This window comes from Aphidius gifuensis, linkage group LG1 (assembly GCF_014905175.1).
Source record: "Aphidius gifuensis isolate YNYX2018 linkage group LG1, ASM1490517v1, whole genome shotgun sequence".
NCBI classification, from domain to species: Eukaryota; Metazoa; Arthropoda; class Insecta; order Hymenoptera; family Braconidae; genus Aphidius; species Aphidius gifuensis.
Window position 1 is genome coordinate 15,615,126 of NC_057788.1, and position 26,991 is coordinate 15,642,116.

Here is a 26,991-nt window from a genome sequence, read left to right on the forward strand (position 1 = left end):
TTGAGTTTTAAAGAAATAATCACCCATAATTGTTTTTAAAGTTGTATATGTAACTGTTTCACCTTTATGTTTTTCTAAATGTTTACATACTTTCATAAATGCTTGGTGATAATTTTCATCATGATCAGGTGCTACAGTAAAAAGAGTTTCATAGCATTTCTGATGATATTTTTCTTCTACTTCAACAAGAGATTCAACATTATTAACTCTATTCTTTTGATCGAAAATGTCATTTAATGAATTGATAATTGACAAGAATTTGTTGTGCATAAATATACGCTGAACTTGATGACCTGATTCTAAAGTCCATATTTGGCCACATATAAAACAGTTATTTTTAAATGAAAAATCATTTTCCATATCAAACACATCATCACTCATTGATGGAGTGTCAGTTGATAAAGTTGATAAAGTTGATTCAATACTACGATGAGATGCATATACTTTTTTTACTTTGTACTGGTCCCAACAACCTACAATCATTAATTAAATAAGTTAATAATATATTAAAAAAAAAAAAATATTAAAATATTTTAAAAAGTATGTTTAGTTATTGATAAGTTGGTTTGTCATATTCATTTAGGAGAAAAAAAATATATCGTGTGATGAAAATTAATAAATTAATAAATTAATAAATAAATAAATAAATAAATAAACATTAAAGTTAAAAGTATTTAAAAAAAATAAAAAATTATTTATCTATCAACTACTATATAAATAAAATAAAATAAAAATACATCTACTCCAAAAAATGGCAAGAGGTTAGTTAAGTATAAACAAATGTACTTACTTCTATGTACATTTAACTTTGTAGATTCACGCCACTTTTTATACATGTAATCTCTTAGTTTGAGACTTTTTTCAGTGAATGATTTAACACCTTTTTCACCTAAAGTTATTAAAGAATCTGGTTTATTGGCCTTGTTAAGTTTAACACTTTGATCACAAAGCTTACACGTTTCCATATCCATTTTTATTTTTTTATTATGTATTGATAATTAAAATAAGTGTAAGTGTATGTGATAAATTGCAAGCAATTTATTGCTATCAATGATAATATTTATTTATTTATAATAATTCAAAAAAAACCAGCAAAAGATATTCAAATAACGTATGACACAAGTAATAACATTTAATACATGTATCAACAGCTGACTTTTGTATATATGTAGTTGTGTAAACATGAACAACACAAAAAAAGAAAAGCATATATATTTTAAAAGGACAGACATATTAAGAGCCGAATGAACGAGCGTGGCCGAGTGCAACCGAGAGTGAGCGCGACATCAATATATTTCCCTCTCAACTTTCCCCTGAAACTTTTAGCTCCCCCACTACTCACTACGATTTCGCGACTTTTTCAAACTTTGAACCCTAATATTAAATCAACCCTTCTATAAAAAAAAAAACTAGAAATACCAAAAAATCGCAAATTTTTTTTCCTACAAATAGTTACTAAACTTTAATCCGATAAAACTATTTTTTCTATGTGTTTTTTTTAAAATAAACTTTATTTATTTTTTTTCAACCCTTTCTCGGGGGTTAATGCGATTTTTTTTTACATATCTTTAATCAGCTCGTCACAAGGAATCTGCCCATATTTTTCATTTTTCTTGTTGAGAAATTTGGCGAACTTCGAAGTTTTTTGACTGGACTAGTAGTGAATTTAAAAAAGATCTTAGAAAATTATTCATCAATGCAATTTATGGTAAAACTTTAGAGTCTGTAAGAACTTGTAAATCAATAAAGCTTGTACAGAAATATAGTGGTAAGGGTGGAGCCAGATCTTATATCACAAAGCCAAACTTCCGTAGTCACTTAATCATTGATTATCTTGTAATAATTGAAATGAAACCAACAAGTATACTTTTTGATAAACCAATTTATCTTGGATTTTCTATATTGTTTAATTAATCATGTTATTTTGAAAAAGCAACAAAATATAAGATCTTATAAACATGAAGTAACAAAATGCTTTAATATGGTCCTGCTTTTCAGTTGCAACGTCATCAAATATAAACAACGAATTTGGTTTTGCTTCGTCAACTTGTACTACTTGATCATTATCAGAAAATTTATAATAATTTATTTCTTCAAGTGGTTCTAGTAACTTTTCTAAATATTAATATTTTGGTTGGTATAATGATTTACTATAAATATAAATATTTGCGAATCGTAAACCATTGGGATCAACAATAAAACTCATTAAAGCGTTCGTTTTACTACAATTACTTCCTCCAATTATCGCACATCTCATTGTATTTGGTAGTAAATCACCATGTCGTTTTTCTCTCAAACCATTTCCACTTTTTGATGTAATTGCCCGATTAATATTTTAAAAGTGAGTACATTAAGAATCGAGTGCAACATTACAACAGGAGCTTATGAGAATCAACAAAAAGTTCATACAATATATAACTTTTTTCCTGCTGTACCACCTGGTTATAAAATAATTGAAGTACCAGCTATTCCAATTCATTTGCCAATTACTGTGAAAACCATTGATCACTTACAACTAAAAATTGTTGATCAAAACGGTAAATTAGTGAATTTTCGTGGTAAAACAATAACTATTACGTTACATGTAAAATCATGGGAATGGGAATTTGCTTCAATTTACGCGCAATAAAACGTGGGTCATCGTATAAAAGCGACACATCATGGACACCTCCAGTCTCCAAAAATATATTTTATACAATATACACAAAAATGTTTTTGAAGCTCTTCGCGACGGTTTGTGACTCCCAACTTTTTTTTCGAAATCCCGTTGTTTTTTTTAGGCTTTATAAGTCTCTTTTATATCGTTGGTACATAAACAATTCACTGGACTCAAAAATGTCATATTGATCATTTTTTTTCTATTCTGAGTCCTTTTTAGTGTTCCGTAGGACACTTATGTTTTCGCTTTTCTGTGACTTTTTGTTATTTCGCGATAAAACGTGAAGTCCTGAATCGAATTGGCTTGTGAGATGCTTATTTTCTTTATTTTTGTTAGCCAAAAGCAATCGTCATATTTATTTCCAATTTTGGGGCCGTATTAGATTTAATATGCCCATTTACGGACATGGCCAAATTCCAAATATTGACCGATCGATTCCGGCAATGTTTTAATCGACGACGCTTCATCTGTAGACTCTACGATATTTTTTTCAAATTTTACGGTCGTTTATTTTTTTTTTTTATTCAACGATATGTAGTGCCACAAACTGTTTTTTTACAATATTTTTTGAACCACTGAACCGAATTAGTCGATGTTAAAACAAATTTAGTTTTTTTTTTCTTTCCAAAAACAGACATGATATTTTTTTTTACTTTTTGGGCCTTATTATATTTAATATGCCCATTTTTGGACATGGCCCAATTCCAAATATTGACCGATCAATTCCGGCAATGTTTTGATCGACGACGCTTCATCTGTAGACTCTACGATATTTTTTTCAAATTATTCGGTCATTTATTTTTTTTTTTATTCAACGATATGTAGTGTCACAAACTGTTTTTTTACAAAATATTTTTGTAAACAGCAAGAAAAAAAATAAAAAATCCTACGGAACACTTAAGGTGCACCTTGGGGAACTTGACTATCTTTTTTTTTATTGTACTTGGAAAATTTTTAGCCGTATATCAATTTTAATTTTCAATAATTATTTAAATACCAATCAAGAATTGCTAATGAATTATGACAAACACGTGTAATTCAATTTTCATCAAAGTATTGGTTCAACAATGTATTACCTTGTGCAATTTTTACAAAAAAAAAAAAACAAACACATGAGATTCCTTATTTCTATAAAAATAATATTTTCAGATTGTGTTCATTCTATAATTCTAGAATTGAGACTATTTTGTACATCAAACATTGGAGAAATATCGCATTCATCGATGATGGCGTAGTACCGGGCTTGATGACCACAAAAAAATGGACATAAGCTCTGACATAGACGATGTCTCTTGTATTTTCTTTTGACAGTCGCCAGACGTCTATAAAAATCTAAAATTATACTTTTATAATTAATCAATCAGACCAGGTAGAGCCATCTGAAAAGATGGCCACTTTTATCAAGAAAACCACTTGATATTTGTAATCCATGAAATCTCGTGCCTGTAATGAAAAGTAATTCACCGTTCATATTTTCAAAAGTAAAAAACATGAACTCATAAATGTCGGTCCAAAATCTCTTGTGTTTGATGTTGATGAACAATGGCAAATTTGCTGTCATGAATTTTTTATCATATAAGTGAGGAAACTGTTTGACAGTTTAGTCATTTGTTCAGAAAAATTGAACATTTTTTCAGATATACTTGATTTCCTGAGTGAAGATATTCCCCATTAACTAAAAGACTGTAATGAACAAAATATTCAAGCCTTTCATTTTTAGCTGTTATTAATACTAATCTTTGCAATATTTGAAAAGAGTACTCAAAAAACCAAGTTTAACCTAAAATATTGACTCTGGAATAATGATAATAGACTTGGCATTTTAACAACTTTAACATGAAGTTCATTTTGTTGTAAGGCCTGTCTTCGTATTGCTCGTGACCAACGTAATGCCTGGGCTTGTTCCGCATATGGATCTGTCATTTCTTTGAAACGTGGAGTTAGTTATTCTGGATAATTTTGAATTAGATAATTGTCTTTCTTTCCAATCGTTATTCTACATTCTTGAAAACCATTCCCAACCCCATTCTCTTGTTGCATGTTAAAAAATAAAACTTCTGCTTGTAAGTCGCAAATACCACATATAACATGACTCACCCATCCAAGAAACAACGATATCTATCCCTCGTTTTATCACATTCAATGTTAGTGATATATTATGCAAAAAAAAAAGGAAGTGGTTTTCCTGAGCCAAACCATAATCCTCCAACCAACAATTTTTCTCTTTTTATTACTCGATTTAATGGTAGCTCATTTATACTCAGCATAACATCAAAATAAAAATTAATTTTTATATACAAAAGCGACTCATTTTTTCATTTTTCATTAAACAAAAGATGTGGAATAATAAATATATGAATGAAAAAATTAGGCAGTTTTCTTCCGATATTTTGTAAATTTGATTTTGTAATTTTCAAAAAAGAGCCTTATTTTTTGATTCATATATTTATTATTTCACATCTTTTGTTTAATAAAAAATGAAAAAATGAGTCGCTTTTGTATATAAAAATTAATTTTTTATTTGATGTTATTTCACTTCTTTTCCTCAATAAGACGCTATTTTGGGGAACAATTGTTATTTATTTGTTTAAAAACAAAAAAAAAATCTAACACATGCCAAACCATCCGTGTATACAAAGAACCAATCCGATGTGCGTATCCGTATGTAAGTTGCGTACGCATTGAAGTGAAATAAAGATAGGAACGATGCATGTATAAAAGAGGACGGAGCGATAGACGAAGAGATCAGACCGGCAATGTTAAAGAGGGAAAGAGAACGCGACGGATTGGCTCATTTTTAAGTTTGAAGAATCTTTTTTAATAAAAACTGTGACATGGCATTTACGGTATCTATTTGATTATTTATCGGGAAAATTTGAGGGTAGGCTTATTGGATAGGAAAACATCAATATCAATAAGGAAACTATTTTTACTTTAAATTTAAAATTGATATTCAAAGAGTTATTTAACGAATAAAGAATTGTGACGTCACACACACGCAACCTATTTATATAACGAAAATCACCGGACGCGTTTCGCGCGCCTGTTTTTCTTATAACGATGCACGGAGAGAAAAAAATATTATGTTTCACTATGCTACTGTAGTATCGGTGGATGTTTTCGGATTTTTGATAAGATATAATATTTTTTTTATATTTTTTATTATTTATTTTATATATTTTAATAAAGGCACATAGTAAATTAAATCATTTGTAATTAAACTATGGAACAAGATTTTTTTTACTGAAGACATAGTCGAAAGTACTAACGAAATCTCTTTTTTTTAATAAACTGTAGATACAAAGTGCTACACGGAGAAAAATTTTCACTCAATATTACTATGGTGCCACATTACCATAGAACCATATTATGATTATTAAAAAATTTACTGTCATTTCAACGAAAAAAAACAATTGTAGTCTTGAAAAATTAAAATGTACCATAGCGATTTTGTCATGTTTTTTTTTTGCTATTCCCCGATGAAAAAATTACAACGCATAAAGAAATTTTTACAGAAACCAAATTTAAAATTTAAAATAATCCAGTCTAAAAATTACATTGCACCATAGCAAAAAATATTTTTTTCTTTTTTTGCTTTGTTTATTTCTAAATTTTACTTTGTTGTTATGGACAAGATTAAAATGATCCTCTGAAAATTTACAATGTACCATAGTAATTTTAATAACTTTCTTGGATTTCCTGTAGGTGTCACTAACAAATACAAAGCAACATATTTAAAATTACAATGGGCCATAGCAAAATTGATGAAGGACTCAGAAATGTCAACTGCCCCCACTTTTTAGTCGACTGCGCAGGCGTGACTTTGCTTATTTTCAAATTGTTAATGTAAAACAAATAATATTTCCCTTACAGATACGTTGTTGTGGCGCAGCGGATAACTTGTAGGATTCGTATCCCGATGATATGGGATTCAAATCCTAGGCTTGAAATGTTTTTTTACAATATTTTTTTACGAGCGTTTATAAACATAATAAATTTTGCGTTTGCCCATCGCAAGAATTACTATGGTACATCGCGAAAGGTCGTACGGCCAATAAGTGGCGTTTTTCATTGAAAATTGCTATGGCCTGTCTCAAAATTTAATATGATGCTCTTATGGTTGCAGCTTACTGTAACACAACGCAAAAATTGCTATGGTATTATATTTAAAAAAAATGTAAATTTTTCTCCGTGTATGTGTAAATTAATGTTTATTATGTTAGCATAGTAGAATTGACAATTGACGCTCGTTAAAATAATCATTCGGCACCTAAATTCAAACAATGTTATTCATACTACTCATCAATTTTAAGAAATACGATTCCCGATTTAATTTTTATTGTGTGTTTTATATTAATTACGATATTTGAAGCGAATTTTACTATGTTCACATGGTAAAAAATGCAGAAAGACGAAATACCAAACAAAAGCGTCAATTTTACGTTAATTCCAGTTTAGTCCCGTAGCTGAGCGGTCTAAAGCGTATCCGACACCACGTCAATACATACTTCGTCGGTTCGATCCCCGGTCAGAATGTGAAAAAAAAAAAAAAAAAAAAAACAAAACAAAAGCTTCTGCGTTAATAATACAACAGAAAAAAAATTGACAAATTTGTAAAATATTTTTTTAATCAAATATATTTTTGACTATACAACATAGTACTTTTTATTTTAAACATGGCCATTTTTACGATTGAGTATTATGATACTTACTACGTCCCAGCTAACCAGTTTCTCGTAATTTTCCAGAAATTTTCCGGAAATGGTTTCCAGTAATATGAACTAGAAAATTTCCGGAAATTTTCTGGAAATCATTACTAGATTTGTAAGAAGCCTTTCTAGATATATTTTATAAAAAATTTTCTAGAAAATTTCCGGAAATCATTTCCAGAAATGTTTATTAGAAAATTTCTAGAAAATTTCCGGAAATCATTTCCAGAAATGTTTATGAGATATTTTCTAGAAAATTTCCGGAAATTGTTTCTTATTTTTATCAACTATTTTAATGAAAAACTTTTCTTGGAATTTTCTAGTAAATTTCTGGAAATCATTTCCAGAAATGTTTATTAGATTTTTTTTAGAAAATTTCCAGAAATCATTTCCAGAAATGTTTATTAGATATTTTCTAGAAAATTTCCAGAAATCATTTCCAGAAATAATTATTAGATATTTTCTAGAAAATTTCCGGAAATCATTTCCAGAAATGTTTATTCGATATTTTCTAGAAAATTTCAGGAAATTGTTTCTCATTTTTATCAACTATTTGAATGGAAAACTTTTCTTGAAATTTTCTAGTAAATTTCTGGAAATCATTTCCAGAAATGTTTATTAGAAAAGCTACTGCTTTTTCTTGGACATTTATATTTTTAAAAAATGAATTTACATGTATGTTATTCATAAAATAAATAAAAATGTCCAAGGAAAAGCAGTAGCTAAGGAAAAGATGTAGCTAAAGGATTGAGGTTGCGGAAGAATTGTATTTTAAGCAACATTATTTCCTTGTAACATAATTCTTTGGCAACCTGAATTCCTTAGCTACTGCTTTTCCTCGGACATTTTTATTTATTTTATCGATAAAATACATGTAAATTTTTTTTTTTAAACGCAAATATCCATGGAAGAAAAAGATAGTAGCTAAAAAGGATTGAGGTTGCTTATATTTTAAAACATTATTTTCTTAACATATTGCTTAACTAATTCCTTAGCTACATCTTTTCCTTAGCTACTGCTTTTCCATGGATATTTGCATTTGAAAAAAAAATTTACATCTATTTTATCGATAAAATAAATAAAAATGTCCAAGCAGTAGCTAAAAGGAAACATGTGTAAGGATAGAGATTGATATTACAAAAAGAAATAATGTTAAAAATTAACACAGCAACCTCATCACTAACTGCTTTTCCTTAGATATTTGCATTTAACAAAAAAAAAATTTACATGTATTTTATCGATAAAATAAATAAAAATGTCCGAGAAAAAGCAGTAGCTAAGGAAAAGATGTAGCTAAGGAATTGAGGTTGCCAAAGAATTATGTTACAAGGAAATAATTCTTTAGTCACATTAATTCCTTAGCTACATCTTTTCCTCAGCTACTGCTTTTTCTTGGACATTTGTATTTTTAAAAAATAAATTTGCATGTATTTTATTTATAAAATAAATAAAAATTGTCCAAGGAAAAGCAGTTGCTAAGAAAAAGATGTAGCTAAGGAATTAATGTGGCTAAAGAATTGATGTTGCCAAAGGTTTATGTTTCAAGGAAATAATTCCTTAGTCACATTAATTCCTTAGCTACATTTTTTCCTTAGCTACTGCTTTTCCTTGGACATTTTTTATTTATTTTATAAATACAATAAATGTTAATTTATTTTTTTAAAATACAAATGTCCAAGAAAAAGCAGTGGCTAAGGAAAAGATGTAGCTAAGGAATTGAGGTTGCCAAAGAATTATGTTTCAAGGAAATAATTCCTTAGTCACATTAATTCCTTAGGTACATCTTTTCTTTAGCTACTGCTTTTCCTTGGACATTTTTTATTTATTTTATAAATAAAATACATGTAAATTTATTTTTTAAAAATACAAATGTTCAAGGAAAAGCAGTAGCTAAGGAAAAGATGTAGCTAAGGAATTGCGGTTGCCAAAGAATTATAGTTCACGGAAATAATTCCTTAGTCACATTGATTCCTTAGCTACATCTTTTCCTCAGCTACTGCTTTTTTTTGGACATTTTTCATTTATTTTATAAATAAAATGCATGTGAATTTATTTTTTAAAAATACAAATGTCCAAGGAAAAGCAGTAGCTAAGGAATTAATGTGGCTAAAGAATTAGTGTTGCCAAAAAATTATATTTTAAGGAAATAATTCCTTAGTCACATTAATTCCGTAGCTACATCTTTTCCTTAGCTACTGCTTTTCCTTGGACATTTTTCATTTATTTTATAAATAAAATACATGTAAATTTTTTTTTTAAAATACAAATGTCCAAGGAAAAGCAGTAGCTAAGGAATTAATGTGGCTAAGGAATTAGTGTTGCCAAAAAATTATATTTCAAGGAAATAATTCCTTAGTCACATTAATTCCTTAGCTACATCTTTTCCTTAGCTACTGCTTTTCCTTGGACATTTTTCATTTATTTTATAAATAAAATACATGTCAATTTATTTTTTAAAAATACAAATGTCCAAGGAAAAGCAGTAGCTAGATAATAACTAAGGAATTAATGTTGCCAAAAAATTATATTTCAAGGAAATAAATCCTTAGTCACATTAATTCCTCAGCTACATCTTTTTCTTAGCTACATCTTTTCCTTAGCTACTGCTTTTCCTTGGACATTTGTATTTTTAAAAAATAAATTTGCATGTATTTTATTCATAAAATAAATAAAAAATGTCCAAGGAAAAGCAGTAATATAAATAATGTGGCTAAAGAATTAATGTTGCCAAAGATTTATGTTTCAAGGAAATAATTCCTTAGTCACATTAATTCCTTAGCTACATTTTTTCCTTAGTTACTGCTTTTCCTTGGACATTTTTTATTTATCCTATAAATAAAATACATGTTAATTTATTTTTTAAAAATACAAATGTCCAAGAAAAAGCAGTGGCTAAGGAAAAGATGTAGCTCAGGAATTGAGGTTGCCAAAGAATTATGTTTCAAGGAAATAATTCCTTAGTCCCATTAATTCCTTAGCTACATCTTTTCCTTAGCTACTGCTTTTCCTTGGACATTTTTCATTTATTTTATAAATAAAATACATGTCAATTTATTTTTTAAAAATACAAATGTCCAAGGAAAAGCAGTAGCTAAGGAATTAATGTGGCTAAGGAATTAATGTTGCCAAAAAATTATATTTCAAGGAAATAAATCCTTAGTCACATTAATTCCTCAGCTACATCTTTTTCTTAGCTACATCTTTTCCTTAGCTACTGCTTTTCCTTGGACATTTGTATTTTTAAAAAATAAATTTGCATGTATTTTATTTATAAAATAAATAAAAAATGTCCAAGGAAAAGCAATAAGAAAAGAAGGTAATATTAATAAGAATTAATGTTGCCAAAGGTTTATGTTTCAAGGAAATAATTCCTTAGTCACATTAATTCCTTAGCTACATTTTTTCCTTAGCTACTGCTTTTCCTTGGACATTTTTTATTTATCCTATAAATAAAATACATGTTAATTTATTTTTTAAAAATACAAATGTCCAAGAAAAAGCAGTGGCTAAGGAAAAGATGTAGCTAAGGAATTGAGGTTGCCAAAGAATTATGTTTCAAGGAAATAATTCCTTAGTCACATTAATTCCTTAGCTACATCTTTACCTTAGGTACTGCTTTTCCTTGGACATTTTTCATTTATTTTATAAATAAAATACATGTCAATTTATTTTTTAAAAATACAAATGTCCAAGGAAAAGCAGTAGCTAAGGAATTAATGTGGCTAAGGAATTAATGTTGCCAAAAAATTATATTTCAAGGAAATAAATCCTTAGTCAGATTAATTCCTCAGCTACATCTTTTCCTTAGCTACTGCTTTTCCTTGGACATTTAAATTTTTAAAAAATAAATTTGCATGTATTTTATTTATAAAATAAATAAAAAATGTCCAAGGAAAAGCAGTAGCTAAGGGTATAACTAATGTGGCTAAAGAATTGATGTTGCCAAAGGTTTATGTTTCAAGGAAATAATTCCTTAGTCACATTAATTCCTTAGCTACATTTTTTCCTTAGCTACTGCTTTTCCTTGGACATTTTTTATTTATTCTATAAATAAAATACATGTTAATTTATTTTTTTAAAATACAAATGTCCAAGAAAAAGCAGTGGCTAAGAAAATAAGCTAAGGAATTGTAACAAAGAATTATGTTTCAAGGAAATATTTCCTTAGTCACATTAATTCCTTAGCTACATTTTTTCCTTAGCTACTGCTTTTCCTTGGACATTTTTTATTTATTTTATAAATAAAATACATGTTAATTTATTTTTTTTAATTACAAATGTCCAAGAAAAAGCAGTATCTAAGGAAAAGATGTAGCTAAGGAATTAATGTGACTAAGGAATTATTTCCTTGAAACATAAACTAACTTTAACGGCACAACCATAACTACATCTTTTCGCCCAGCCACTGCTTTTTCTTGGACATTTAACATTTAAAAACAAACATAACAAACACATTTATAAAATGACAAAAAATGTCCCAGCGGCAACTTCAAAATAACATGAAAAAATAGTCCAGCCTTTAGGAATTAATGTGACTAAGGAATTATTTCCTTGAAACATAATTCTTTGGCAACCTCAATTCCTTAGCTACATCTTTTCCTTAGCTACTGCTTTTCCTTAGATATTTGCATTTAAAAAAAAAAAAATTTACATGTATTTTATCGATAAAATAATAAAAAATGTCCGAGGAAAAGCAGGAAATTGCGGAAATTTTCTAGAAAATATCTAATAATTATTTCTGGAAATGATTTCTGGAAATTTTCTAGAAAATATCTAATAAACATTTCTGGAAATGATTTCTGGAAATTTTCTAAAAAAAATCTAATAAACATTTCTGGAAATGATTTCCAGAAATTTACTAGAAAATTTCAAGAAAAGTTTTCCATTAAAATAGTTGATAAAAATGAGAAACAATTTCCGGAAATTTTCTAGAAAATATCGAATAAACATTTCTGGAAATGATTTCCGGAAATTTTCTAGAAAATATCTAATAATTATTTCTGGAAATGATTTCTGGAAATTTTCTAGAAAATATTTAATAAACATTTCTGGAAATGATTTCTGAAAATTTTCTAAAAAATGTCTAATAAATATTTCTGGAAATGATTTCCAGAAATTTTCTAGAAAATTTCAAGAAAAGTTTTTCATTCAAATGGTTGATCAAAATGAGAAACAATTTCCGGAAATTTTCTAGAAAATTTCTAGTAAATATTTCCAGAAACGATTTCCGGAAATTTTCTAGAAAACATTTCCAGAAACGATTTCCAGAAAATTTCCGGAAATTTACCAGAAATGCAAACCGGAAATTTGTGGTTAGGTGGGCGTCTGATTAAAATTCTCAAACATAGTAAAACTCACTGTTTACATGATAAATGTTGCTAAATTTACCAAAACATCCACCAGTACTATAAGACATAGTAAAATCCAGTGTTTTTTTTTAGTAAAACCTAATATTTTTTTCTCTTCGTGTGAGAAAATAGTTTTTTAAAAATAATTATCACAATCATACTTTCTCTTGTTGTCATTGTTCATTGAGCTTTTTTGTAAAAATAGTAACTCACATTTATTCAATTATTTTCATGGTTATTTAGTAATAATTTAAAAAAAAAACAACACTCTGTTCACACGAATAAAAGACAATATCGAAAAGAGATAGAGTTGAAACAAAACTCATTTTTTTATGACATTTTTGTGGATGTTTAGTTTGAATATTTTTTATTTTACTATTTAGTTTTTCATGGCTGAGTAATTTCAATAACTTAATAATTCAGTTACAAAAAGAGCAAGCTATAATTATGTTTTCTTGTGTCTTTTAAAAAACCCTTCTCACAATTTACCCATAATATTTCATTCATCAAAGTCTCGATCACTTTATTTTCAATTCTTTTATTTCTGTGATACAATTGCAAATCAATTTATTAAATATTTCATTTCAAAATTACTCATGTTCATAATGAAATATTTCTAAATAGAATTTTCCCGAAATCATGATTTTTATATTCAAAAAACACCTCATGAAAAAAACCACAAAAAAAAAAAAAATGTAAATTTTATGAATTAATATGGTTAAGCTTGGGTGCCTATTTCAAAATCTTCTTTTTCAATTATTTTCTATTAATGTTGATTATTAATTTTCAAAAAAATTTCGACATTATATTTTCACGAAGAACAGATAATTTATAAAACAATAAAATTTCCGGCAACCTTTGTTGAATAAAAATTCATTTCTTTGTAACATTTTTGTGCTTACTTCAAACATTTTTCATTTTACTATTCCGTTTTCAGGGGTATGTATATTTTTGAATCATTCATTCACACATAGAGCAAATTATTATGTTCTTATGTATTTCAAAAAAACCCTTCTTTATACATATGATCCCGAGTGAAAATCTGGTCAGGCTAGCCTGATTTGACTTCAAGTCTTGATCAAGATGTTCTCCTAACACGGGAATCCTGATCAAAATTTGATAAATATGCTTGATTAAAGATAACTTGATCAAAATTGGATCAAGGAAAGCTTAACTCATCCTTATTAAGGCCAGCCTGATCAAGAATTGATAAAAATCTGATCAATTATTATACATTTCGGTACTTCTTATTTTTTCAAGAGCATTTTGATCAAGATTGGATTAAGAAAACCTTTACTCATCTTTACAACTTATCTTTATTAAGGCCAGCCTGATCAAGATATGATCAATTAATATATATTTCGGTACTTGTATCTTTTTGAAGATCACGATCGAGATTGGATCAAGAAAACCTTAACTTATCCTTAATAAGGCCGATTTGATCCAAACTTGATCAAGAATTGATCAGTTATTATATATTTCGGTACTTGTATTTTTTTATTGTTTAATTCATTAATTGTTACAATCACATTATTCTTTCACTAATAAAATGATTTTTTTTAATAAAAACGACGCTTAGCATGGCCTAAATATATAAACTCCCTAAAACCATCATGTGTATCGATTCCTTCCGTGGCCGAACGGGCCGACGCGTCCCCCTTAGTACGTACAATCTAATCTTTGTCCATCCGAAACCCGGTAGGTGCGCTTGTCAGGAAAAAAAAATTGTCTCTTTAATTACCTCTCTTTCTCTTTTTTTTTCGCTGGGTAAAAATGATTTCAATTTCCACTTGGGATATACTTCATTCATCAAGCTCTCGATTACTTTATTTTTCAATTTTTCTTAGTTCTGTGATGTAAATAAATATTTCGTCATTTAATTGTCAAAAAAATGTTTGAGAACTTCATCGAAAAAATTGCCTAGCTTAGATACATGAAAATCTTGTGAGACTAAAATATAATTTAAAATCTATTTTTTGTTCAAGCGATCTGTCAAATCTTGATTTCGAAATATATAAACAAATAAATTTACTGATTACCTTAACGACGAAAAAAAAAAATTGTGTGAGAGTGACTGAGAAGGAAAATTTGTTTATTTATTTCATTAACAACAGACAAAGAAAAAATGACAAATGACATGAAAGTGACAGAGAAAACAAAATAACCATTCAAATATTTGAAAGATCGATAACAACTGTCCTTTTTATATAAGGATTACCCGGTAACTTCTCTCGCGCTAGGAAAAAAGAGTCGAAGACCCTACCGGGTCTTTTGATAAATAGCTAAATTTGATAATTGAAGAAGGAAAAATAGAAATACCATTAGAATTTCAAGGAAAAGAAATGTTGTCTGGGTTAGATGTTAGTTTACTTAACTAACTGTCTTTTTCACAGATGAATCCATCATCTTTATAATTATTATTGTTTTTTACAACTTTTCCCGGCTTTGATTGAATATGATCATGAAAATTCTCACGGCTGTATAAAGTATTGAGTTTAATGAAATCTCGAAAAAAGCCACGCGATTTCGTCGTGGCACCACTCAATGTAACGTCGGCTACATTCTGTAAAGTTGACGATGGGTAGTGTTTTCAGAAAATTACTTGACATTTTTAACTTTATCTCGTGGTGCTCTGTGAATAACACTGGACAATATTTTTAAGGATTAATTTAAAATCAACCACGTAAAAATTATAAGGCAAACAACAACTTATTTTCTATTTCTCTCAAACATAAACACTCTACTAAACCACACTCTTACACATATATTTTATTATTTTCTACTACTAGATTCTGAAATAATTCCCGAGTTCATACACTTTTAACATTTTTTTGTTTCTGTTCACAGCAACCCTAGAAATCATCAGTGCTTTCGAAGGAATTCTGATGGGTTTGAAATCTTGTTTAATAAAAAAAAAAAAAAACTCTAAAATCCACTCGCTTGAGGCTGAGAGAATGAAAAGGCAAGCAAAACCTTACTGGCAAAAGATAAACTCTGGCAAAGTAAGTTGAGTATTAAACAAAATTTATACATTTCTTTTACTCAATTTTTTAACTGAAATTTTTTTTTACAATTTCAGAAAAAGGTAATGAAAGGTTTCGATGTTGTTCTGACGGAGTGGCGTCAATAAAAAGTTAAGTAAAATATCTCAAAATTAAGTTATTTGTGGATATCTGAAATCGCAACAGATTTTTTTTTTTTTAATCTCATGTTTCAATGAAATAATTATCTACATTGTCAATTTTTTAAAATTTTTTTTTTGTGTGGTTTATTTGAGATATTTACTGTCAAAGTTGACAACTTTAACACGCGGTATAAGCGGTACCTCATATTTTTATTAATAACTTTTTTAAAACGCAACAGAAAACGTTAAATTTCTATCAGTTTGTAGTGCTAGAAAACACATGTTACACAATGTACTCATGATGTCAATCGAGGTAAAAGTTTATAAGAATACCTTGGACTTTAAAGAATTATAAATTACGAAAATTTAACACCAAACCAAAAGTGCCAACACTTGGGATTTATTTTAAACTTACAGATCTTTTTGCCTGTCTTTTTACAATACCCTGGGGAAAAGAAAAGTTCAAGTATAATACCTCTAAATAAAAATGTGCTGGTTTCTCTTTGCAGAAAAGTATCTCATCCATCCTCATCAAGCCTCTTTCTGGTAGTTATCGAGTTATCAAGTAAGTTTTTATGAACAAAGGCCTAGATGACAATGCAGCAAAAGTGATAACAAATTCATGAAAAAAAACAAAAAATGGCGCTCTATTTTATCTTGTGACAATATTAAGAATCTCTTAATTGGAATCGAAAGCTATCGACCAATGGCTAAAAAAAGTATGTGACTTACCTGTTAAAGTCTTTGGCTACATCAATTGCTCAGAAAATAACAGGTGAAACACACTGATTCCTTAGCTATTCGCCAGCAGTAATAACTTTCAATTTGAGCCTAATACAATGTTTCCATCTCCAGTATCCTGAAAGTTATAGCATTTTTAATGAATTTTTTAACAATTTTGAAAAATTAGGCAATAAATAACTCACCGTAGAATTGGATTGAAGGCTTCGTAAGAGGCTCTAGTTTTACGTCTTAAAAAACTCTATCGCCCGCATTGTGCGTTTTTTCTGCTATCTTCAATAGTTTTTGAGAAAAAAAATAAAACTCCAAAATTTTAGAAAAATTAAAAAAAAAAAACGGATATTGAATTTTCTGTCTCAGAAACTATTAGAGATACAAAACATAAGATATTGAATAACTCAAAATAGAATTGGAATAGAGACTACGTCATAGGCTCATATTTTCTGTCTTAAAAAACTCTATCGCCCGCATCGTTTCTTTTATAATTTTATCATTAATAAACCATAAAATTATTTGAAAACCATAATTTTAATATATCTGAAAAATCAAAATAACCATATTATAACGGTATTGAAAATTTTTTTTCAAACGCGGGCCACACGCCCCAACAAACGTTACCAGGTCTTTTTTTTAATTTATTTTTGTTTCATCAAGTTCAACGAGATCATCACAATTACACGTTTTAGCCTTACATAAATATTTAATTGATTGTACATTCGCGAAATTCACTGCCACATTCACATTTAAACCACAATTCAATCCAAAATGCCAAGCAAATGGATAAGTAAATACCATAGTACCAGGTTTATAGACTACTTTAGTATAATGTATTCTGAATTCTGAATTCAGATGAGAATTTTCTAATATTTTATTTGTCAAGTTATGAAAATTGGTTCTTTTTTTTTTTAGGGAATTTTGATTTCCTATTGTTTTCGTTTTTCATCTGGACCCCCACTCCCCGAAAATTTTTTGAGTCCCTTCATCTAAATACGATAAATATGGGAAAATATCAGTGAATATGAAGGCAGAATTACTGAATATAGAGAAAAAACCGATAAATATGGAAAATATTAGTAAATATGAAGAAAAAATCACTGAATATGGAGAAAAATACGATACATATGGGAAAGTATCATTAAATATAAAGGAAAATGTCGACGAAAATCGGAAAATATCAAAGAAAAATCAGGGAATATAAAGAAAAAACGATAAATTTGGGAAAATATCAGTAAATATAAAGGAAAAATTACTGAATATAAAAAAAAAATCGCTGAATATAAAGAAAAGTCCGATAATTATGAAAAAATATCAGGGAAATATCAGTAAATATCAAGGAAAACTCACTGAATATAAAGAAAAATACGATAAATATGGAAATTATCAGTCAATATGAAAGAAAAATCACTGAATATAAAGAAAAATACGATATATATGGAAATATCAGTGAATATAAAGGAAAATGAAGAAAAAAATATGTCAATATTAAAGAAAAATCAGTAAATATAAGAAAAATTACGATAAATATAGGAACATATCGATTAAGTTCCCCCCCCCCCCTCCTCCAACCATAGTAGATCCCTTGAAAGTCCCTTAATTAATCTAAACACGATGCAATGGAAAAATATCGGGGAAACATCAGTAAACATAAAGAAAAATATAGCAAAATATCATGGAAAAATCACTGAATATAACGAAAAATATGATAAATATGAAAAAATATAAAAGAATAAATATGACTAAATTTTAATAAACTGTTGTGATATCGGTGAGTTAAGGCAAGCTGCTGATTGACGAGATGCATGAACTGAAACTCTCATTTATGCATGAATTTCACAACTGCATGTATTATCACTTACAGCTTCCTCAAAACTTTAAGATTGAATATGTCTATGCTGATATTAGTAACAAGTTGAGAACTAAAAAATAATTTGGCCCTAAAATTTAATTTTTTTACGACGAGAAAAAAAGTATTTAATTTTTTATTTATTTTTAGTTAAATAAGTTTCTTAAAAGTTATAAATCTATTCGAAAATATTATCTCTGACTGCTTAACCATACATTCTGCAAACTGGGCATCGAATAAAATTCCCTTGTTCGAATGCATTTAGACAGTCGATGCAGTCACCACATATTATTAAGTGATTTTATATTATCAACCATAAATGATATTGGTCCATCCATACAGAATTGACACGTCATTTCAACCGGTTGCATGTCTGACAAGAAATATCAGTAAATCAACATAAATATTAAATAAAAATTATGAAAAAAATTATATGTAATTAAATTAAATATTATAATAACGTTTGTTGATGATTTTCAATTTAATGATTATGTGTATTATTCATGAATTATAAAAATATTACCTGAACCCTCATTTTTATTTTCAGCAAACACTCTAGTAAAACTCAAGATTGCAACGTGAACATATCATGTTGAATCCTGGTTCCTCGGTGCAGTCTCGGCAAAAAGCAGCACAATAGCATGGCCTAGCTACCATTCCAAGAGGTCGTCCGCTGCAATGAGCACATAGGAGACGTTCGACAAGACCTTAGTTAAAATATTAAAATGATTTTTCATCCTTTTTTTTTTTTTAAATCAGATTTCGCTGATTTTTTAAATTTTGATTATTTATTTATTTAATTTGTTTTTTGAATTCGATTTCGCTAATTTGTGAAATTTTAATATTAAATAGATTCACTCACCATTTTCTCTCGATAGTTGGTGCATATGGACACCATGAATACGTAGAGTACGAATATTTTTGCATCACACAAATGTTCGATACACAGTAAAACTCTCTAGAATATAAATAAAAGTCCAAATATTTTGTTACGAATGGCTATCATTTCTAATTCAATTTTATCTAATAGCATGTTAACAGCGAGAACGACTAGTGGTAGAGTAACATACTTTTCACCTCCCACAATCGTTGAATTACTTTCAAAGTCTTTTAGAAGAACATGAACTTTGATCAGCAATGACCACTCAATTTGAAGTTTGATACGTCCTGACACCCAGTCCATAAACAGGTTAATGCTGGTTTCGTTTTGATACTAGCTGGAATCATTTAGTGAGTGCTGTTCCATCTCGTACTGACGCCTAAAATTGGTTCAAAGTATTTATTTGGTTTTGCATCACAAAAGCTTCGTAAAAGATTCTGGATATGTTCTGATATTCTGATTTTTTTAAATGTATTTCTCAACTAATTCTTTTATTCAAGGTTTCTGAAACAGAAAAAGAAATTCTGATTAGATAACCTAACAAAGCCTGGTCACAGCAAATTATCCATTTGATTGATTCACTAACCCCCATACTATTGACACACATACATATTATTAAGATATGTAACAGAAAAATATACATTTGAATACATCTCAGTAATTGTTCTTTGTTAGGATTTTGAAGCATCTTCATCTTCGGATAGAAACATTACTTTAAAAGCTGTGGGATGTGATAACTTGAGATGCTTCTTTAAACCCAATGTATTGCCACTTGTGCGTTTTATAACAGTCTTCTTTTTTTTTCTTTTCGCATTCTAAGCACAATCCAAATGGTACATTTCCTTGCATTTCGAATCGAAAATATGTTTCATATTTACTTTTGGTGGTTGTTACTATTGATGATGTGGGTGATGGTGAATCTTGGTTATTGGTATTTGGCGAGTGGATTGAACTAGCCAATGAATCCTGGATTATTCTATCTCGTTTTTGCGGAGGGCTATCAGAATCAGTGATACTATTGCGTCTTTTGCCTGCCATCGTGATAATTAAATCAAATGTAAATTTGGATTGTGTTTTTTGAAGTGAAACTTCTTTTTGGAGGGTAGTTGAAAAAAAAATTCGTCACGAAAATCGGGGACGGAAGTCAGGGACGGAAATCGGGGACGGGAATCAGGGACGGAAATAGCATAAGCAACGCCACATGAAACGTTGCATGCAACAAAGTATAGTATAGTTTGAGAGAAAGAACAAAAAAAAAGACATGCGCATTACTGAAAAAAAAACTCCAAAAAGAAATTTACAAATAATAAATTCAATATGACTGAAATAAAATAAGAATTGAATGGTCAAAATATGTAAAAAAAATAAATTAATAAAAAAAATAAAAATAATAAAATAAATTATTGAACTCGATTCAATAAAAAATAAAACAGTACAAGTCAAATCGTGAAAAACATAAAATTAATTCAATTAATAATCAATATATAAAATCAAATTAAATTAAATTGAAATCAATAATCAATGACAACTGACAAGCAATGGAAAACTCAATTTAAAAAAAAAAACAAAAAAAAAACCGTTTATTAATTATTACTTTCTAAGTAAAAGATATATAAAGTTTTCAATGCTTTCTTAATCTTTATTAATCGAGTATTATCTATACATTGTTTTTATATTTATCATGTGATAGCAGAATAATAACACTGAACAACACGAAATAAATAAAGAATCTATCAAAAACACACAGCCACATATAAATAGCATACACATACATAAACTATTCACCATACTTTTTATTTTGGCCATCCAATAGCACTAGATTTAGGGCCCTATATTATCGATGATTTAAGATTTACACATTATTTTGGAAATTCACACACTGTTTATTAGTCTTAAAGAATGTGTATTTCTTGATCGACACACTGATTCCTACTATGTCAGAACCATCATCTTTATATAAACTGAAATCGATGCGGTTGGGGGGTATATTTCTTGGAAGTGTATACACTATAACTAAAAAAATTACAGGAAAATCCTGATGCTCTATTAGCTTCAAAATCTTCACCTGTTTTAAGTACTGAACGTTCATAACAATATCGTTCTAGACAACAATAATTTATAACAAAAAAATATATATAAATACAAAATTTTATATTCATTTTTCATTATTGTATAATTTAAAATAATACAAAAAATCTACATATCACAAAGAATATCTTGAATTCCTGACATAATTACCGCATTATTTTAATATATAAATTTTACTAGTTAATATAAAATGAACAATATTATGAATACCGACCGTAATATGAATAGTTATTAGTCAATAACAACAAAAAAATCAATGAAAGAAACTTTATCACCGCAATCACTCCAAAAGAAGTTTCACTTCCCCCGCGCGTACTCGCAACACGCATAATTTTTTTTATTTTTTTTATTTTTACTGAAGTGAATCACACGTTTGCCTCAGAATGATATGACTTGATAACTTACGACCATAAAGGTTTGTAGGTTATACATGTGGTATGTTATCATATGGAGAGGGCATAACAAGTATTGTAATAGAGAGGGCCTGCATTTAATATAAAATAAAATATTAAAACTAGAAATTGCAATTGGGCTTTAAATTGTTTATAAAAAATTTTGTTCAGAAAATTCAGAAAAAATAAAAAAGTTTTATGTAAAAAAAGAATAGAATTTTTTTTTTATTCTAACATGAAATTACAGAAATAAAAAAAAATTCTGTTTTTCTTTTTACATGAAACTTTTTAAATTTCTTTTGAATTTTTTATTAAAATTTCTTAAATGCTCGTTATTGTTGTAAACAAAATTTATTATAAACAATCTCAATCTTGATAGTAGTTTTTAGTTTAAAAATATTAAACTTTTATTGAAGTCCGGAAATCCAGATTGAATTAAAAGCAGAACAGAGTCAGAAAACCTGGATCCCGTTAGCTTTAGCCAAACCTGACCAAATCTGGAAGTCAACTTCGAAAAAAAATCAAACTCCGATTCAAGTCCAGCAGTATAGATCTGATCCAGATAAAGAAAGAGTCAATAGAAAACTAGATTTAACCTACCTAAGTCATCCTAGGTTCGATTCAATTTCCACTCGGGTATAACCCATAATAAAATATCCTATCTATGTAAAATTATGATTTCTTGAATTTTGACACAGCACCATATATATCCCAGGCAGGAATTCTCAGAGTTGATGCCCGTGTCAGGCTCGTGCAAAGGTTGTGTACCAAGCCTTGGTAGCCAAGGCTCGTCTTAGGCCTGGGCCCGTTGATTTTACCCGGCCTTCCACGAGCCTTGGTAGCACATGCTTGATACAAGCTTGCCTCCGTTGATTTTCCTCGGCTTCACCCAAACCTTGGTCAAAACTTGACTTATGCATACATTTAAATTAGAAAAAAAAATATAGTAATTATATGTTTTTGATGTAAATTTCATATAAATTCTGAATAGAAATCATCAGGCTTTGACTATTGTATCAGGCTTTTGTGAGGACTATGTATTAATTCTCAATAGAACTTATTCATATAAATAAATTTTACTATGACTTTTATTAATACCCCGGTGGTTGACTTGATAAATTTATATTCAATAAAAAAATGGCACACCATCAACATCATTTGATACAACTAGATAGAAATCAAGCTCCAAAACCTTTATTTAAAATTGAAACACTACCATACCAACATGTACGTTAGGAAAAAATGAGGAAAGCCAATATCTTTCGATGTAAAAACTGTCAACGCATAAGACATGCTAGTATTAATTGTAATTTATCTAGAAGATGTGTCAAATGCTCACTAACACATGTTATTGGTAAATGTACTATCATTGACAATAATAATAAAACGTTATTAACATGTGCAAACTGTAAAGAGAAAGGTCACTTTGCATCTTATAAAGGTTGCTCATACTTCAAACACAGAAATAATTTAATAAAACAGCAAAATAAAATCCGTTAAGAAAATGCTCAATCAGCGATAAAATTAGCAAATAACTATATAACAGAAGGCAAATCATTTGCATCAAACAAACAACAAGCAAACAACTAACAAGAGTAACAACTATCAAGAAAATGAAAAATTGAAAAAAATTAGAAACTTAGAAAAAATAACGAAGTTCCCCCGCCGGGAATCGAACCCGGGTCTTTTGCTTTCCGGGCAAACGCCTTGACCACTAGACCACAGAGCTTCTTATTTTTTCTAAGTTTCATCAAGTTAACTCCGACGTCCTTCTATGCGTCAATTCCTTTTTTGACATAGAACAGAATACACCAAAAAACAACGACCAAAATAATAACACTTTCCCTGACTGGGCAACAGCATTCAAAGATAATATTTTGAAAATGCTCTTCACAGAATTTGAAAAATTACAACAACAAGTAACTATCAACATTTGAAACTAAATAAGAACAAATACTAGAACATGCCCTACAACATAAAACACGAGTAATATCATACTAAGAGATACCACAATCAGAGGAAGACAGTCATTATCAAGAAAAATAGCAGCAATCAACACCAACTCATTAATCTCATTATCAAAAATACTTGAGCTCACTTACTTCATAAACAAAAATAAATTTGACATCATTTTAATATCAGAAAGAAGTTAAATAATAAACATAAAATAACATTTCAAAATCATGATGTAATTTGTGTGATTAATATAGTTTGTGTGATTGTTTGTAATTTTATAATTAAGAAAAAATTGAAATAAATAATTCGAAACATGATCATATTCATATGCATATTTTCTCCAAGACAATTTACATTTTTTTAAATGTAAAATTCTTAACATTTTTTTGGATGTCAAAATCGTTCTACACTTTTTTAAATGTTATATTTTAACATTTTTTCAAATGTTAGTTTTTAAATGTTAATTTTTTAACATTTTTGAAGAGTTAAAATTTATCACTTAAAAAAATGTTAAATTTAACATTTAAAAAAGTGTAGACCGATTTTGACATCTAAAAAATGTTAAATTTTACATTTTTTTTTTTACTGTCTAACCCTAGCGGATGGCTCGACTCTCCAATGTAGCACTCAGTCGACAGCGAGTTGACAGCCATTCGACAGCATATACAGATTGTCCCATTTTAATTAGATAATGAATTTTTCTTAAAAAATATAGCTCAAATTGAAAAATGATTCAAGTAAAATGTGTAGGGTTTGGAGGGGGACCCATAAAAAAAAAAAAAAAAAATTCAAAAAATTCAAAATGGCGGAGTTTCAGGTATGAGCATAGTTTTTTTAAATAGATACTGTATTTTTTTTTTTGCACCAAAATGTTTTTTACTCCAAAACTAACAACTTTTATTTGAAAAATTTTTCGATAAAATCACTTTTTTTTCGGCCCGATTTTATCTGTTGATGGATTTTCCTCAAAAAAAAATGGCTTTGATTTGAAAATGATATTTGGAAAAAATGTAGCGTTTAGAAAGACAAACACGAAAAATAAAAAAAAATTTGGTAAAAAATTCGAAATGGCGGAGTGAGAACCATGGATAAAAAAAATGGACTTAGCCAAAAAATTTTATTTAGAAAAAGTGTTCATCTTGATGCGAACAATTTTTTAGTAAAAAAAAATTACACCTAACCTCAAAAAAAAAGATGTTCATACTTTAAACTCCGCCATTTTGAACTTTTTGAAAATTTTTTTTTTCTTTTCGTGTTTGTCTTCCTGAACGCTACAACTTTTCTGAATATCATTTTTAAATTTGAGCCATATTTTTTGAGGAAAATCCATCAACAGACAAAATTGGGCCGAAAAAAAAAGTGATTTTATCGAAAAACTTTTCGAATAAAAAGTGTTAGTTTTGATGTAAGAAACATTTTGGTGCAAAAAAAAAATACAGTATTGTTACGTACCAAGTTGAAAAATTAAAATTTAATTATGAAATAACAAGAAAAAGAAAGAATATGTAAAATCAAAATTAAATAACCAAATAATCATAGAATAATTAAAATAAATCAACTTGGTATTTCACGTTAAAATTAAAAATCCTCTTATTTTGTTATTCCCTACAGGGTAACGGGTTAGGAGGGAATGTGTATGATTGTAGATGTACCTTGATGTAAGAATAATCCGAAACAATGGTTGAGAGCGTGTCAATCTGGATGGTCGCCTGTTGATGTTTGTAGTCTCGAATAGTCCAAACGGTAAAATAAACTCGAAGCACAGAAAACAACACCCCGGAGAAATGTCACAGTCAATAATTTTTATATAGGATTAGGGAAGGTTAAATAACACAGGAAATAATAATTTATCACAAGAATTAATTAGTTTAAATTCACTCGAAAAATAATATTTATTTAAAACGTAAGAGTTCAATTGATTTTATTTAATTTTTATCAGATGTAATTGATTTTAATTTTAATTTTAATTTTTAATTTTTAATTTAGTTTCAATGATTTGAATAGAACGAAAGTTGTCGCAAGAGTGACGCTCCTTAATATTAAAAATAAAATTATTCCCATAAAAATTTAATTATTAGGTAGGGATGAAAAGTGGTACCATAGTTGAACCAATCGGATTTAAGGGTTCCCATGGTAGTCAGCATTTAATAATTTGCTCAAACATTTTGTTAATAATAATTTAATAATTTTAACGGATGTAAAATCTCGAGTTGCAAAGGTGACTTTGAAATGTGTTTATAAAATGATTTTAAATAAAAATTTATAATATTGTGAGAAACAAGTAAAATGATGATTTTGATTAAAAAGCATAAAAATAATTTTAGAAAATAAAAAAAAGAAAGATGTTATTTGCTGACTCGGTATCTCCATGTGTTAAATCTATTAAATTATTATTTTATTTATTAATTATAAATTATTTTAATACCAAGACGTAACAGTATCCATTAAAAAAAACTATGTTCATACCTAAAACTCCGCTATTTTTAATTTTTTGAATTTTTTTTGTTTTTTTTTATGGGTCCCCCTCCAAACCCTACAACTTTTACTTGAATCATTTTTCAATTTGAGCTATAATTTTCAAGAAAAATCCATTATCCAATTAAAATGGGACAGTCTGTATAAAAGGTGAGTCACGAGCGCCGGATAATCAAAATGAATTGGAAAAATATAAAATAAATATAAGATTATAATGACAACAACTTGAACTGAAGAAAACCCTGATTAGTATATGTATTTAATATTGAATGAGAGTTCAAATTATATACGGTAGAGAGGTTATGTTGACATGATTCGAATATCTACTGGAGTCAAAAAGCTGTCGAGCCTCAGACCATTCATTGGTAATTGATTCGGCCATTAAAAAAAAGTTAATACTAAACTAACTGATAAATAACAAATATTGACACATTTTTGAAATATAAAAAAAACTCAATTTTAATTGTATAATTAAAATTTAATTATAACAACAATTACAATTTTACTACACGTCTCATACTTTGATTGAACTATATTTATAAAATTAATCATGTACTTACTGTAATCTATCACTTTTTTTTAGTTAAAATCAGTTTGTTTATGATGCTGTTTCACTTTTTTTTTCTCTGTGTCACTTTGTATGTTTGTTGATGACAACAAGCATTACTAATAATTATAATCAGACACGACGTTTGATACAGAGGGCGCTGAATGTTTCCGTAGAATATATGTCACTTCTGGGGGGCTATTCTCGAATGAATACGAGTCGACTCGTT

General features: G+C 28.4%; 1 non-coding gene across 1 annotated transcript; it reads right to left on the reverse strand.

The window, feature by feature from the left end:
* Positions 1–23,439: 23,439 nt before the first annotated feature.
* Positions 23,440–23,512, reverse strand: Trnas-gga. The gene has a single exon. It is a non-coding gene; the product is annotated as a tRNA-Ser (tRNA).
* Between the last annotated feature and the right edge of the window lie 3,479 nt (positions 23,513–26,991).